Source organism: Apium graveolens, chromosome 6 (genome assembly GCF_009905375.1).
Source record: "Apium graveolens cultivar Ventura chromosome 6, ASM990537v1, whole genome shotgun sequence".
Classification (NCBI taxonomy): Eukaryota; Viridiplantae; Streptophyta; class Magnoliopsida; order Apiales; family Apiaceae; genus Apium; species Apium graveolens.
In genome coordinates, this window is record NC_133652.1 from 123,097,185 (window position 1) to 123,111,398 (window position 14,214).

General features: G+C 32.3%; 1 non-coding gene across 1 annotated transcript; it reads right to left on the reverse strand.

Annotated features, from left to right (window-relative positions):
• Positions 1–13,828: 13,828 nt before the first annotated feature.
• Positions 13,829–13,935, reverse strand: LOC141669720 (small nucleolar RNA R71). The gene has a single exon (XR_012553985.1). It is a non-coding gene; the product is annotated as a small nucleolar RNA R71 (small nucleolar RNA).
• Positions 13,936–14,214: the final 279 nt, after the last annotated feature.

Consider the following 14,214-nt stretch of genomic DNA (forward strand, 5'->3'; position numbering starts at 1 on the left):
ACTTGATCATAAAATTTTCCTTTTTACTAATATTCATTCTTCGCGTAACGGGTCGCGTCCTGACTGACGACCCGACGTTGAGCGTTTTCAACTACGCTTCACAATCATTCTCTTTATACCAGCTGACACGTCAAACTGAAATATAATATTTATTTAAATATTTCCATTCTCACATAATAACACATAATTCACATAATTACACTTTACTCGCATAATTAATTCACGAAAATTCCCAGTCGTTACAAATTCAGCAGCATAACTTTATGTTTACAAGAATAATAAATGAGGTTCTTTAATGGAGCTCCCGTAAACACTCTGTTAAAACTGAAGAAGATCACCAACTGAAATAAACTTCAATTGATGCTTTTATAGTCTTCAAATTCATTTGGACATGTGGCTTGATTTGAACCAATCATTTCAATTGAATTTGCTGCAATTAACCAATGGAAAACTCACTAAGTCTGTTACTTGCGACCCTTTAGAATAGGGTTATTTGCAACCTTGATTTCCTATTAACTTGAGATACTTGCGACCTCCTGTGACAGTTACTTGTGACTGCTTGCCTTGGAGATGTAGTGATACTTGTGAACAAGCCTTATAGAGTTACTTGCGGACTCTCTGTGGCAGTTACTTGCAACTTCTTCCCTTAGAGAGTTGCAGAGATACTTGCAAACAGGCTTCCTGACTTAGACAAATTTTCACCTTGCTTTTACTTGCGACCTTGGAGTCACAAAGGTGACCATTTGTCTTAACCAAATTATTCTGTTATATTTACTTGCGACCTTGTAACACTAGAGGGTATTCTTTGCCTTAGAAGAAATCTAGGTTTTAGTAACTGTATCACTACACAAGGTTTCTTCTGAATAATGAAATCAAATCCTTTTGGATATGCTGATACTTGGTGCACTGGTCTGGTTCACAAGCAACTAGCATGAAATGATTTAGTTCAATTCCCTTGACAATTCTGAGCTGATAAATCTTGGTTGATTATCCATTGCTTCAAACACTGAACCCTTAATCTTTGATACTTTAAATCAAATTATGTAACTGATACTGGAAGTCCCTTGATGTCTTATTTTTCATGGAGGCTTGAACATATTAATAAGCTTCTTCCCATGACTTGACTGTGGACTTAGAGAGTCATTTGTATCCTTTGATTCTTTGTGTATATCATGTCTTCATCTTTAGGGTTACTGTGCTTCACAGTTTAATATTGTTTATATGTTTATGTTTTCATGTTGAGTTATAATTCCTCAATTACATGTTACATTATATTATGCTTTACAAAGTGCTATTGCAATGACAGGAAATCCAGTACAGCATTCAATGACTAAGAACATCAGCATCAGATACCATTTCAAAAGGAAACATGTGGAAGCTAGTATAGTGGAATTGGTCTTTATTCCAATAGATCAACAAGTAGCAGATATGTTCACCAAGCCTCTCTGTGAAGTCACATTCACAAGATTGGTGAATGAATTGGGAATGATATCTGGACAATTCTCAAACTCTAATAATTAAGTCTGCTGATATTTTTGAAGCATGGTATCTTATTATGTGTCAATATTTGCTAGATAATAATTTTTGTGCTACGTGTTTGATGTCATGATGTCGTGATAAATGATCTTATGTGAAAATTGCATATGGAACTACTGATTATGCCTATAAACTCTGCAATTAGTTAAACTTGTTTTGACTAATAGTTTATATTAGTAGTTGATAAATCCTGATACTAGTAATTAAGATACTGATAATGGTCAAACCATGATTGACTGTTATACTTCATTGATTATTTTAAATTTATTCGAAATAAATTGTTAACGGTATTTTTAATTAATCAGTGAGTGAGTGGAATATTTTTTAATTGCTTAAATGGGTTAGCTACTGATGCAAGTATCCGCTGATACTTGAGTATTTACATTGGAAATAGGAATATGAAGAGAGAGATTACTTTTTCCTTGCCTAGATACGCGTAATCGTGTATGCTTATTATGTCTAATTATTGCATGGTCAATCAAAGAGTCTCTTCAGTTTCTACTTTCTTTTCTCCAAATACAACCCTTCACTCTCATAATTTCTCATTACCTTTTCACTCACAAATCCCAAAATACTCATATTCTTCATTAAGAATCCGTGGTCGTCTAGTCTCTTTCACATGGAGTCTACCGTCCAATAGCAAATCCTGATTACGGGAGATTGTATTCCGGCATTGGTCGACTTAGGGCAATCTTCCACGACCAAGATTATCATCACTCTGAGATTCATCAGTCGGTTCTTGATCGACTGAATTCAGATGACACTAAGTCCCTTCATCTCTTTAGACTAGACGTTCAGTTTAAAGAGATGAGACGAGCTGATGTGGCTGCACAACGGCGTCTCGAGGAAGAACAACGCCGCCTCGTATGGCTGGCATTGCAAGAGAATATTATTTCTCTTACAGGTTCAGTGTCACAAATCTTCCATCGGAGGACAATGAAGAAGTTGGAAAAAAAGAAGAAGAAGCTAGGATAGTTAGATTGTTTGGGGTTTTAATTTGAAAATTCTATGAAAATCTTGTATTCTACTTCTTAATTATTAATGAAATATTCTATCTTCTTTTTCTTTTGGAGTGATTATTTGATTACTTTCTTATGTGTGCTTGAATGTTCTTAAATGTTAAATTCAAATCAGTACTGCATGCTAAACATCAGATATTTTTCATAGTACATGTGAATAAACTAATCTCTGTTTAAGTTCATGTGACCACTTCAGTACAGATTGAGCACTATAGGAAGTAATCGTTGTTAAAGAGGCGAATTTAAGGAAGATTTAATTCTTAATCACTAAGAATTATAATCTTTGAGTGTTGCTTACAATTCAAAATCTATTGAAACTTTCTTTTTCTGATCAAGAAAGTTGTCCACACTCAATCTCAAATTTCATATATCTTATATCTTAAATTTCTTCTCACAACTGAAACCCTTGAATTATTTTCTCAAATGTTGCCAAAAATTAAGTGACATAATTCTAGAATTATGTTCACAAATCAGAAACAACATTTAGTTGGTAAGATACTACTTGCTGAGGTAGATCTTAATGATGCTAACAGAGACACAGAGGTTCCATTAGTTTTTACTGAAGACTCTGTGATAGCTTTCAATAAACGCATTGAAGTGTTAGTTCTTTGCAAGAAGAATAAAGGTTTAAGATCATGGTACATGAAGGTAACCTGATCAAATCCTCTCCAATTCAAATGGAGGTTCTCATTATTGATGAACAACAAGTGTCATAACCATAGTATCTACTGTGAGCCTAATTGTGTATTCATAAGGTATAAATACTGGTGTTACTTTATCAGCATTTATTTTAAATATTGATTTAGTTCTTTCAGCATTTGTAGTTTGTTTTTCATGATATTAATCTTGTTGACATGATTACATATAGACCTTGGTTAAAGACTACCTCTAGTTGTATGATCACGGATCACCCTTCTTTAGCCACCTCTTATTTCTATAGGAAAATTTTTCTGTGTCTTATTCTGTGAGATGTGTGAAAAGATTGAGAGAAAAACAGAACATAAGAGAGGCAGGATCCTTCCTGGCAAAAGGAGAGGTAGATGAGATATAGGATTTAGTAATCCTTCTGAGGAAGCTCTGACTATTAAAAGTCATGAGATGTGTGGTTTGAGGAGTAGTGAGACTACTGTAAAAGAATAGAGAGATTAAGTTTTATTTGTTATATGTTTGCAGATGCTCAGAGTACTAAAGGAACAGATGTTGAACAACAGTCTGTTGAATATCAGGGAAACTCTGATGTATCAAAGTCAATTAATCTCCCTGCAAGTCTAAGTCCTGATAATTTCTTGCAGTCCATACAATATACTATTCCACCACAAGAGATAATCCCTATTTTTGTTGAAAAATAGTCCATACATTCTACTTTTCCATCACTTGAGGAAATCCCTGTTGTTGCTGAAGATGTAGTAGCACAACAGTCCATTCATAAAGATCCATCCATTTCAGAATCACCACAACATTCTACAGGACCTGAGCTCCTGAAAGTTAATCTTGAAGCTCCAATTCATTTATCTACAATATTTGAATATGTGAAGATAACTGCTGAAAGTGTGGAAGCTTATGAAGCCACTGGATCATTTGTTGTACCAATTTCTCATTCTATTCTACATACTGAAGCTGGTGATACAGTTCAACAATTAGTGCAAGATCCAGCTGCTATTGAAGAATCTAATGATGATAAAGAAACTCATGTATCTAATGCTATTTTAGATCTTGAGGGTAACCTTTTCTTTCCTGAAGATATGCCTATGCATGTAAGATAACAGAAAATGAAAAAGTTAGATGCTAAGAAGAAGCACGATTACTCTGATAATCTCTGGAATGCTTATTGGAAAGATAATACATATCCTATTTCCAGAACACATGCAGTTGAACATCTGGAAATAACAGAACAGAAGATTACAAATCCTGATGTGCTAAATCATCTGAAAGCATCAACTTTGGTTATCAGATCCTTACACACAGCTCATGAAGCAACTACTACTCAAATCAATTAGATTAAATAATCATTGATTGCTTCAAAGCTTCTTACTCATCAGAAAATTCAGAAATAAATTTCACCAATATTTACCAGACAAATTGCAATTGAAGTCAGTCAAGCTAGATTGGAAGCTCATTAAGCTTAAATGTCTGATCAACTTACAGAAGTACAAAATTCAATGGAGCTGATTCTTTCTCTTCTGCTTAGTGATGATGCCAAAAAGGTGGAGAAAATTATTAAATCTAAATGCAAACAACTGTCATTGATAAGTATTGATGATAAAAATCCTGATGGAGGTAATAAGGGGGAACAAAAGGAGAGCATAAGTAAAAGAGGTGACGAGCTAGTTGGAGTTAGTGATTCATCAAAAGCAATCACTAGATTTCAGTCTAGACAAGGAAGAGGAAGCAAGAGGAATGAAAGAAGAGTTGAAGAATTGACTGTGACTACTAAAATGCAAAAATCTTCACAAGTCACAACTGTTGGTAATGAAGACCAAGGTATTCTGGAGAAAGAAGCTGGTGCTGAAGCAAGCCAATATCTTCAAACTCTGAAAGTTAAAGGAAGAAAGACAACTCTATTCTACAAGGATCCAAAGATTCAATTATTTGATTCTGAGGTGAGTAGAAGAATATTTGCAAAAGAAAATCCTGGAGTTAATTTTGAACGGCTAAGGCAAACGGAGGAAGACTTTAAAAATTCTATGAAGATAATAAATGCTGATATTGTTGTTGTTTCTCAACTACTTTATGAAGATGATCTTTCTAACAGACCAACCAGAGGTATAGTTATAAGGGAAATCAGTCAGGCAGAAGATAAAAGATCTCTTAGATCACAAGCTATTGGAACTACTGACATGAAGTTTAAAGGAAAGGAGAAGATAGAAGAAAGTTCAAGGATTTCAAAGTCTAAAGCCAAAGCTGAAGTCGGTATCTAAGTAATCTAAACCTTGAACTCTGATAGATTTAATCTATACAGTAGTTCAAGCTCTTGATACTGAAGAAAATTAAATTGAAGTAGAAATCATCCAAGCTGGTCAAAGAAGGAAGATTTCTGGAAGCATTCTGAGATGAGGAAGTGGAATTAACCTCTGACATTGCTCAAGTTAAAGAAGCAGTTCAGGATGAAGAGTTAAAGTCTGATATTCACTGAAGCAAAATTGAATATGCATACTTGATTCCTGCATTTAGATAGTTTTGACATCATCAATTGGAACTTGTCCATAATTCCATAATGAAAAAGTTGGGAGAGATTGTTAGGAGTAATTGATGATATCAAACAAAAACTATCAGAAGTTCACATCAGAACTTATATATCAACGGATGATGATGACATCAACGGATGATTAGATATCAACGGATGATAGGATATCAACGGATGATGATGTCAACGGATAATGAAATCAGTATTTGTCACATCAGTTGATCTTCGAGGAGGAAAAGGAAACAGGAACTCAAGGCGGTGAAGGACTTTATCTCAGAAGAAATTGTACAGGTTTCCTTGTTATTAATAGAATAAAATTCTTATACATTGGTAGATGTGCTCTATATAAAGCATAGATTAGGTTTATGCTACAAGTATTGTGACATAGTTATATCTTTCGTATAACCTAGAAGCTCTCAAGGATATTTGGTCATCCTTTCGAGAGAGTGCTTTTTTAATAAGTTTTTATCATATAATATAAAAACTGTTGATTATGTTAAAACTTTGTCGATTAGATTGTATTAACTGTATTCACCCCCCTATACAGTTGATTAAGGGCCTAACATAGTGTCAGATCACCTATTGACTAAATCATTTAACAAAATATATGTTCATTAATGAATTGCCCGTTCAAAAAAATATCATGTAATGTCATTATTTACATCAAAGATCATTGCGTGAAACATTTGCATTTCAAGACACTATCATAGAGTTTTATATCCTACGTAAATTTATTAGCATTCATTTATGACAATAAATGATAAGACTACTTTTTAAAATAGAAATAATCTCGTATCATAAAGAAATATTTTATCTCTATTTAGTAAATCAAAGTGACAAATCACTGGGATCTCATAGCAGATGGCTTAAAAAACAAAGTAAACTTATGTAAATTAGAAAGAAACTATTGGAAGTCATGCAAAAACCAAATGCAAAACTCATCCAAATAGAACATCTTAGAGCCTGAACAGTAACCAAACTATCAGCTTCAACCATCAAATCACATTGATTGTTATCTTTTGACCCGCTCAAAACTTCCTTCCCTCCAATCGTTTCTGCAAGCTCCGGACATTCCCTTTCATATCTGCTATCTAAGCCAATACTATTTCTCCGTCATAATTTCGAGAAACCCAAACAAAAGTCAAACCTGTTTTCACTTTTGATACTACAACATTAACATTGATAATAAAAATTACCGAGACATACTAAACTAACATACCATAAGTAAAAAAACAGGACCAACAAATAGCATCACACCACTTTGCATCATCAAATAGTTTCCTTGGTAATTTATTAACGCTCACACCACTGTTGAAACTTTTTTATAATTTGCTCACAATGGGATAACATCCACACCTTTCAAATTACATTGTTGCCCAGTCCTCGACAATTGATCATTAGAATGCAACAAAATTCTTTTCTAAACCCATTGCTTCAAAATACAGATTATCTAGGATCTCTTTGATAGATTTGGCTAAGAATTATCAGTCAACATAACCACTTGGTATCAAGTTTTCTATGACATACCACTATTCTACATGATACAGATAGCTTAGTATGTCCTTAAAATAGAATGTTAATTAACCTATAATTCTACTTGACTGGGAGGAGGCATAAGACTATTAGGCTCAAGTTTAGCATTTGACACTCCTCCGAAAGCAATTTCTAAAGGATAGTTAAACTAAAGTCAAATAATGGCCTCCAGCTCCTGGATGTGAGTGTCAATGTAAATGCTAACACCGGATTTAGATCAAGAAATACCGTCGAACTAAATTGCCTCAAAATTTTAGTATTTTCAATCATTTTCTTCTTAAAAGATTAAATATAATGAAATTTCCATTTGAAGAAATTAATCAAGACTCAAATTATTTAAACGGCAATGTCACTTAAGCCTGCATATATAACTAATAATATTTAGTCATTTACCACCATGTAGCCAGTATTGTGAGAGGGTAAAAGCATTATATATTAAAAGCTTATAAATATTTATGTAGCGTTACAAAGAGTTGAGATGCTTACAGAGCCATTCATAGGTTACCGAGTCATCCCTTCCGAGTTCCTTCAACACCCTAATTCCAGCAATGCCGAAATTTGCGATCTTGATTGACTTGTATGAACCTATAATTTAGAGCATCAGAATATCATGATAAATTTTTAAACCATTATGCGCGTGTATAAATTTAGGTAAGGTGCAAATAAAAACATAAACTTCCTAATTCAACAATACAAGTTCTAATTGAGAAATACAAATTTATTAAATGTACAAAATAGGTAATAGTGTTGCGCAACGGAAACTGCGTAGTAAATATTTATAACATGGTATTGTAGAAATTACCATTTTAGGTAATCTACTAGGAATTGTGACCTACATGGTTCACATTCAACTTTTCATTGTCTCGAAGTAGAATGATTCAAAGAGTATCGTTAAAAAGTATAGTTTCCAGAAAAAACATTACCAAAATTTATAGCAGACATAAAGAATATCTAACCAAAGCCCGTCAGTCCAGGAGGAGTGAACAAACACACATATCTTAAGTATATTCGTCAATTACATTACAAATATATAAAAACGACAATAAATAATAAAGAGGTATGTACATATTTCTACTCATCATCAAATTGCTGAAGTAAATATACTACTTGATTAAGAGATAGACAATAAAGTTTGAGTTTACCAATCATGAGATATAATTATATAATCAAGGTTCTAAACTTTGCACAATTTTAAGTAACTTAAATGAGCTACATACAAAAGCGGAACCAAATTAGATAATGTGAAGGTGGACTGAATTAAAGAACATCAGTCATACCAAGTTTAGTTGAAGGTGGACTGAATTGCATAGGCATTAGGTTTTGTTTTTCAACTACACATCATTCGTTAATGTGAGAAACTGAATAAAAATATGAGAAATAGTTTGGTGCAGTTGTATAAATTGATTTGGTTAGGAGCCTTCGTCTGCCGCCATGTATACTAAAGTAGCCTCCATATCAATAGGTTTATTAAAAACTGGAGCCTAAAATCAAATTTCTGGTGGAAATTTCATCAAACATGTAAAGCTCATAAAAAAATATAATCGTCAGATGTTTAAGAATTTTACCTGATTTGGTTAACCCATAATAAATTTTTGGTTCCAAATAATTGTTCCCATCTGTAATTGTACTTATATAATTGACAAAACATGAAAAATATAATCAAATATATATAATAAAAAAAATGATATATTTATCAACTATGCATACTAATCGAATCAAGCACCATAAGATTACAAAGAAATCACACACATATACACATGATTACATATACATACTCTAAAGTATAGATTCATAGACATATAATAACGAAGAAAAAAGATGATGATGAAATTACATATTCAATTTTAAAATAGATGCGAGTAATCAAAGATATAAAAAGTGTAGATTAGTTGAGGATTTAAAGGTTGAAGAAGAGATTGATTATTATTTTTGAATTTGATTCAATCCGATTAGTAGATGATCATATATACAAATATTGAGTTTCATGGATATGGCCTGTAACAAAGAAAGAAGAAGAAAATAATGATAATCAAGGAAAGGAGTAATGATTTTTGAATTTGAATTACTGTAAGCATGAATTATGGATATATAATTGATTCAGTATAATAACAAATCTATTTTAATAATATGTTTAATCTTTTTAATATTGATAATTGATTTTTTAATAATTTTAAATACCATTTAAGATGTGGATAATCCATGGATCTATGCAAATTTGTATATAAATTATTATGTTTAGGAATATGGGTCGACCCACTGGTCAAATTTCAAAAATATGGGTCAAAATATTTATAAAAAGTTCATTCTTAATATAAATTTTTGGGGCTATTCACGATTGCTCATTAATATATAAACGATAGTCTAAAATGTTAGGGGCCATTTACTTCGGAATATTTTTTCCAATTTTCTATTTCCAAATTTTCCAAAATTTTCTAAATTTTCTTGGAAAACTATGGAAAAGTAGAAAAACATGTTTCAAATACATATTTCAACTCAAAATTATTTTTTATTTTCTTTAATTCTTAAACTAGGAACTTATTTACTTAAAATTATTAAAATAGTGATAATCTAATTTCTCAATATGCATCCAAGTTTACCCCTTTTATTGTACTTTTTATATGATAATCGAAATATTTATATTATTTTTTAGTGAGTAATATATAAATAGTATATTAATACAAAATAATTACTTTATGAGTATAAATTCTTAAATTAATTATATAGATTATGAGAAATATATTTTACTTTTATTTTATACAATTACTAGAGATGTTAATATGATATTGAATTTCTAATTTTTAAAAATTAAGAATAAACGTAGCACATATAATTGACTTTGTGTGGGGTACAAACTGTAGTAATTATGTATTCATTCACCTAGATCGAGCAAAAGTAATATAAAAATAAGTAGTTGACTTATGTGAAGGAGGGAACATGGGTCTCCGTAATAAGTTTATGGTGTTTTTCATTTCTTCATATTTGGAAAACACTCAAATGATGTATTCTAGGGTTTTTTTAAAATGTAGTTATAATTTAGAAAACCGTGTTTTTAGTTTTTCAGTTTTCTTTTTAGAAAATATATAATTGAAACATATTTTTAATTTTTCAATTTTTCTTAGAAAAATTTTCTGGAAAACCAGTGAAGTAAACAACCCCTTAGTATTCTGAAATATTGTCTTCGTATATCAAAAGAAAATTAATTTAATAGATCTGTTCATGTAAAAATACATTTTATATTTGCGCTTAAATAAATAATTACATAAATATTAAAAAATTTTAAAAAAATATAAAAATGTATATTTCCATTTAATAACGGCATCTTCAAACTCATCACCCAATGCTCGTTGGGTTCGAATAAACGAAGGCCTTATTTCGTACATTACAATAACACGGTAACTTGTACTTCAATCAATCAATCAATTATACGTAGTATATAACACATAAAGATATTATCTGGTGAGGGTATATTGTACGCAACTTTACCCTCATAGAGGTCGTTCCACAAAAGATCCCTGACTTGTGTGTGCACGGATATGTATTTTTTAGATATAATGTGATATACAATGATAGATAAAAACATGTAAAAATAAGCGAGATAATACTTTGACTCGTGATTTTCTTCACATGGGACTTAGCTATACCGTGAAAATCTTCACTCATTAGATCAGTTAAGCCCTTCCCTCCGACCAGTTTGTCACTGAAGCATTCTCTCAATCCAGATCTCGTATTAACCCTAACTCAAGTTCAACTCGGTATCGGCTGCATAAACGAAGCTAATCAAACATCACGAAAAATAACAACGGATGGAAAACTCAATATCGGACGGTGAAAAATAGGTTTGGAAATAAAAACCTGGCGATGGGATAAGTAAAGATTTGAAAAGGTATGAAAAGTTAGAAGATGTAGTAACTTGTACTTTTTTGTGTGTAAATTACAATATTCGATTGTACTTAAACAAAGTAACTCCAAATTACAAGAAATTGGTAGTTACGACAAATTTAAATAGGTCATATGTATTACATAGTTTACTTGTTAGATACTTTTACCTTATATTTCCTATGTCCCTTAAGGATTGTACCAACACAAATTTTAAGAAAACACCATTTGACTTAATTTTTTATTACTAAAAGTAAGATGTGGTTGTCCTTTTATATATACTTTAATGAATTGGATAGGTAAAAGTATGTATGATGTCGTCCGCAACAATGAAAGTGTAATTTAAAATATTAAAATTACTTTCCAAAAATAGAAGTTCAATTAATTTGGGACATTCAAACAAGAAAAAAGTGTGTCAACCTTTTTGAAATGGAGAGAGTATGAGATTATTATAATTCATTTCATATTAACTTATATCAATTATAATATTTATGATGTATAAACATGTTATATGTGCGTGTGTGCATATTATAACTCAAATATAAACTAAATTCAAATTAAGTATATTATAATATTTATATATTAACTAACATTTAAATTCTATTTTCACTTTTAATTAAATAGTATTGTTAAGTGGCATTTATGTCCACTTAGAATGCTCTATAAAGGCTTGGATTAGCATTTTGTACTCAAGTTATTTGTATTTTTGATGTGTTTTGTAGTGTTTTTGCATTTCAGGCTTATATCAGGAACTCAGGTGAATTGGCATTGATTTAATGCTAATTTGGTGTTAGGATGGTGTCTTGAATAAAAGTACGTGGATCGTTAACTCAAACCAGCAAGAAAAAAAGTCAGAATTTTATCCAGAAGGACGGCGCGCATGCGCTGTTGAAGCGCGCGGCCGCGCCAGGTCGGGATAAAAGAATTCTGGTTCTCTTGTGATTCTGATTGATGGACTTCTATTCTGCATGGGCTGCTATATAAACATAACTTATGATCATTTTTCATAACAAGATGTACCAGAGCTTAAGGAGAAGGTGTAAGAAGACCGTAAAGCATAATTATACCAAGGCGAAGAGGATCTAGTTTATTCTTGTGATTCTTTATTTTAAGTTGTAACTTTGGATGCTAGTTTTCTTATTTTGTGAACCTATACTCTTGTGTAACGTACTTGGTTTATTATTTATTCAGTATAAAGACTATGTTTATTATACCATGCTTTTATCGAAACCCACGTTGATGATGAGTCCGATTATGGGCTAATCATTGTTGTGGGGTTCTAACAGATTTATTTATGGATTTCTTTAGTTAATTTGTTTCGATGCCTTAGTGTGTGGTGATTGTAGGATATCCTAGTATTGGTTGTGCTTATTCATCTTATGAGCGTCGCGAACTTATATGATAGCATGTTAATCTCTAATTAAGCGAAAGTGAACTTAGGGGTTTAGAACTTGCCATGCTAGCATAGGTTCATGTATTTGTTATTCATGATTCGTAGGTAATTTTAACCATCTTACTTGCCCTATGTAATCACAATAGATAACTTGTGCATTAAACCGTTATATTGTCAAATTTTATAGACATAGAGGGTCTCAATATAATTGGTGTCTATTCAGCTTCTATCTCTTTTGTGGATGTTTGGTAGTATGGTATTCGTACAACGAAAGTTGGCGTTTATCAGTTTCGTGTTATCTGATTAGTGTCATCACCATTGCATGCTAAGGTTAAGAACAAAAAGGCTATTAAATGAAGTATTTAATGAAGTTAAAATCTCATGTTGTGTCATATAGTATTCAACTCTCTTTATTCTCTTAGTTAATATTCTTTAGTATAATCTCTTAGTTAAGCGTAGTTAAAACAACCTCAATTTGTTATTCGTCTTAGCATTGGATAATAACCATACCATTGTTGCATAAGTACATTAATTAAAATTAACTTAAACCAGTCCATGTGGGAATGAACTAGAATTAATTCTATATTACTTGTGATCATGTATACTTGCATGAATATTAGCACGTGTTTTCGTCCTAACACATTTTTTGCACCGCTGTCGGGGATCGCTGTTGATTTTTAGTTTATTTGTTTGTCATCAGTGGTCGTTAAAGTTCATTGACTCAGATATTGTTACTTACTTATTTCTTTGTCGTGCTTCAGATACTCTAGCGAACGTGTATACATACGCGTTCTCGGTCTCGTAAGAGAACCCTGGATCAAGCTGAGGATTAGTTGCTAAGGAATTTTTCGAGGAAGTTCTTGTCGAGGAAAAAGTTGAAGAAGAGGATCTTATTGCAATGGGAGAACCAGAAGCGAATCCGAAGGCTTTGATAGATTACTCTCAACTGAAGATTAATGATATTCAGTCTAGCATTGTCCGACCAGCCATCTCGGCTAATACCTTTGAGATCAAGTCGAGCATGATTCAGATGATACATAACTCAATTCAGTTTGGGGGTTCTCCGATAGAAGACCCCAACATGCACATAAGAGATTTCATCGAGATCTGCAACAGTTTCAAGTTCAATGGAGTTTCTGAAGATGCTATTAAGTTGAGGCTATTCCTATTCTCTCCGCGGGATAAAGTAAGTACTTGTTACATTCTCTACCACCAGGGTCTATCGCCAAATATGAGGATCTTGCTCAAAAGTTCCTAACTAAATTATTTCCTATGGCGAAGACTGATGCAATCAAAACCGCACTTACTCAATTTGCTCAGCAATCTGGATAATATTTATGTGAGGCTTGGGATCGCTACAAAGAGATGCTTCGAAAGTGTCCTCACCATGGGATGCATAACTGGATGATCATTAACTGCTTCTATAATGGATTGGGTGCTACTTCTAGACCCATGTTTGATGCAACATCGGGAGGAGCCTTGTGGGCTAAAAGCTACGATGAAGCTTATGAATTGATTGAACTGATGGCTGCTAATGAATACCAGAATCCTTCTCACAGACTAACTCAAGGCAAGGTAGCAGGAATCCTGGAGTTAGATGCAGCTACTGCTATAGCTGCTCAGCTTAAGGCTTTGACGATGAAGGTGGATTCTTTGGCTAATTATGGAGTTAA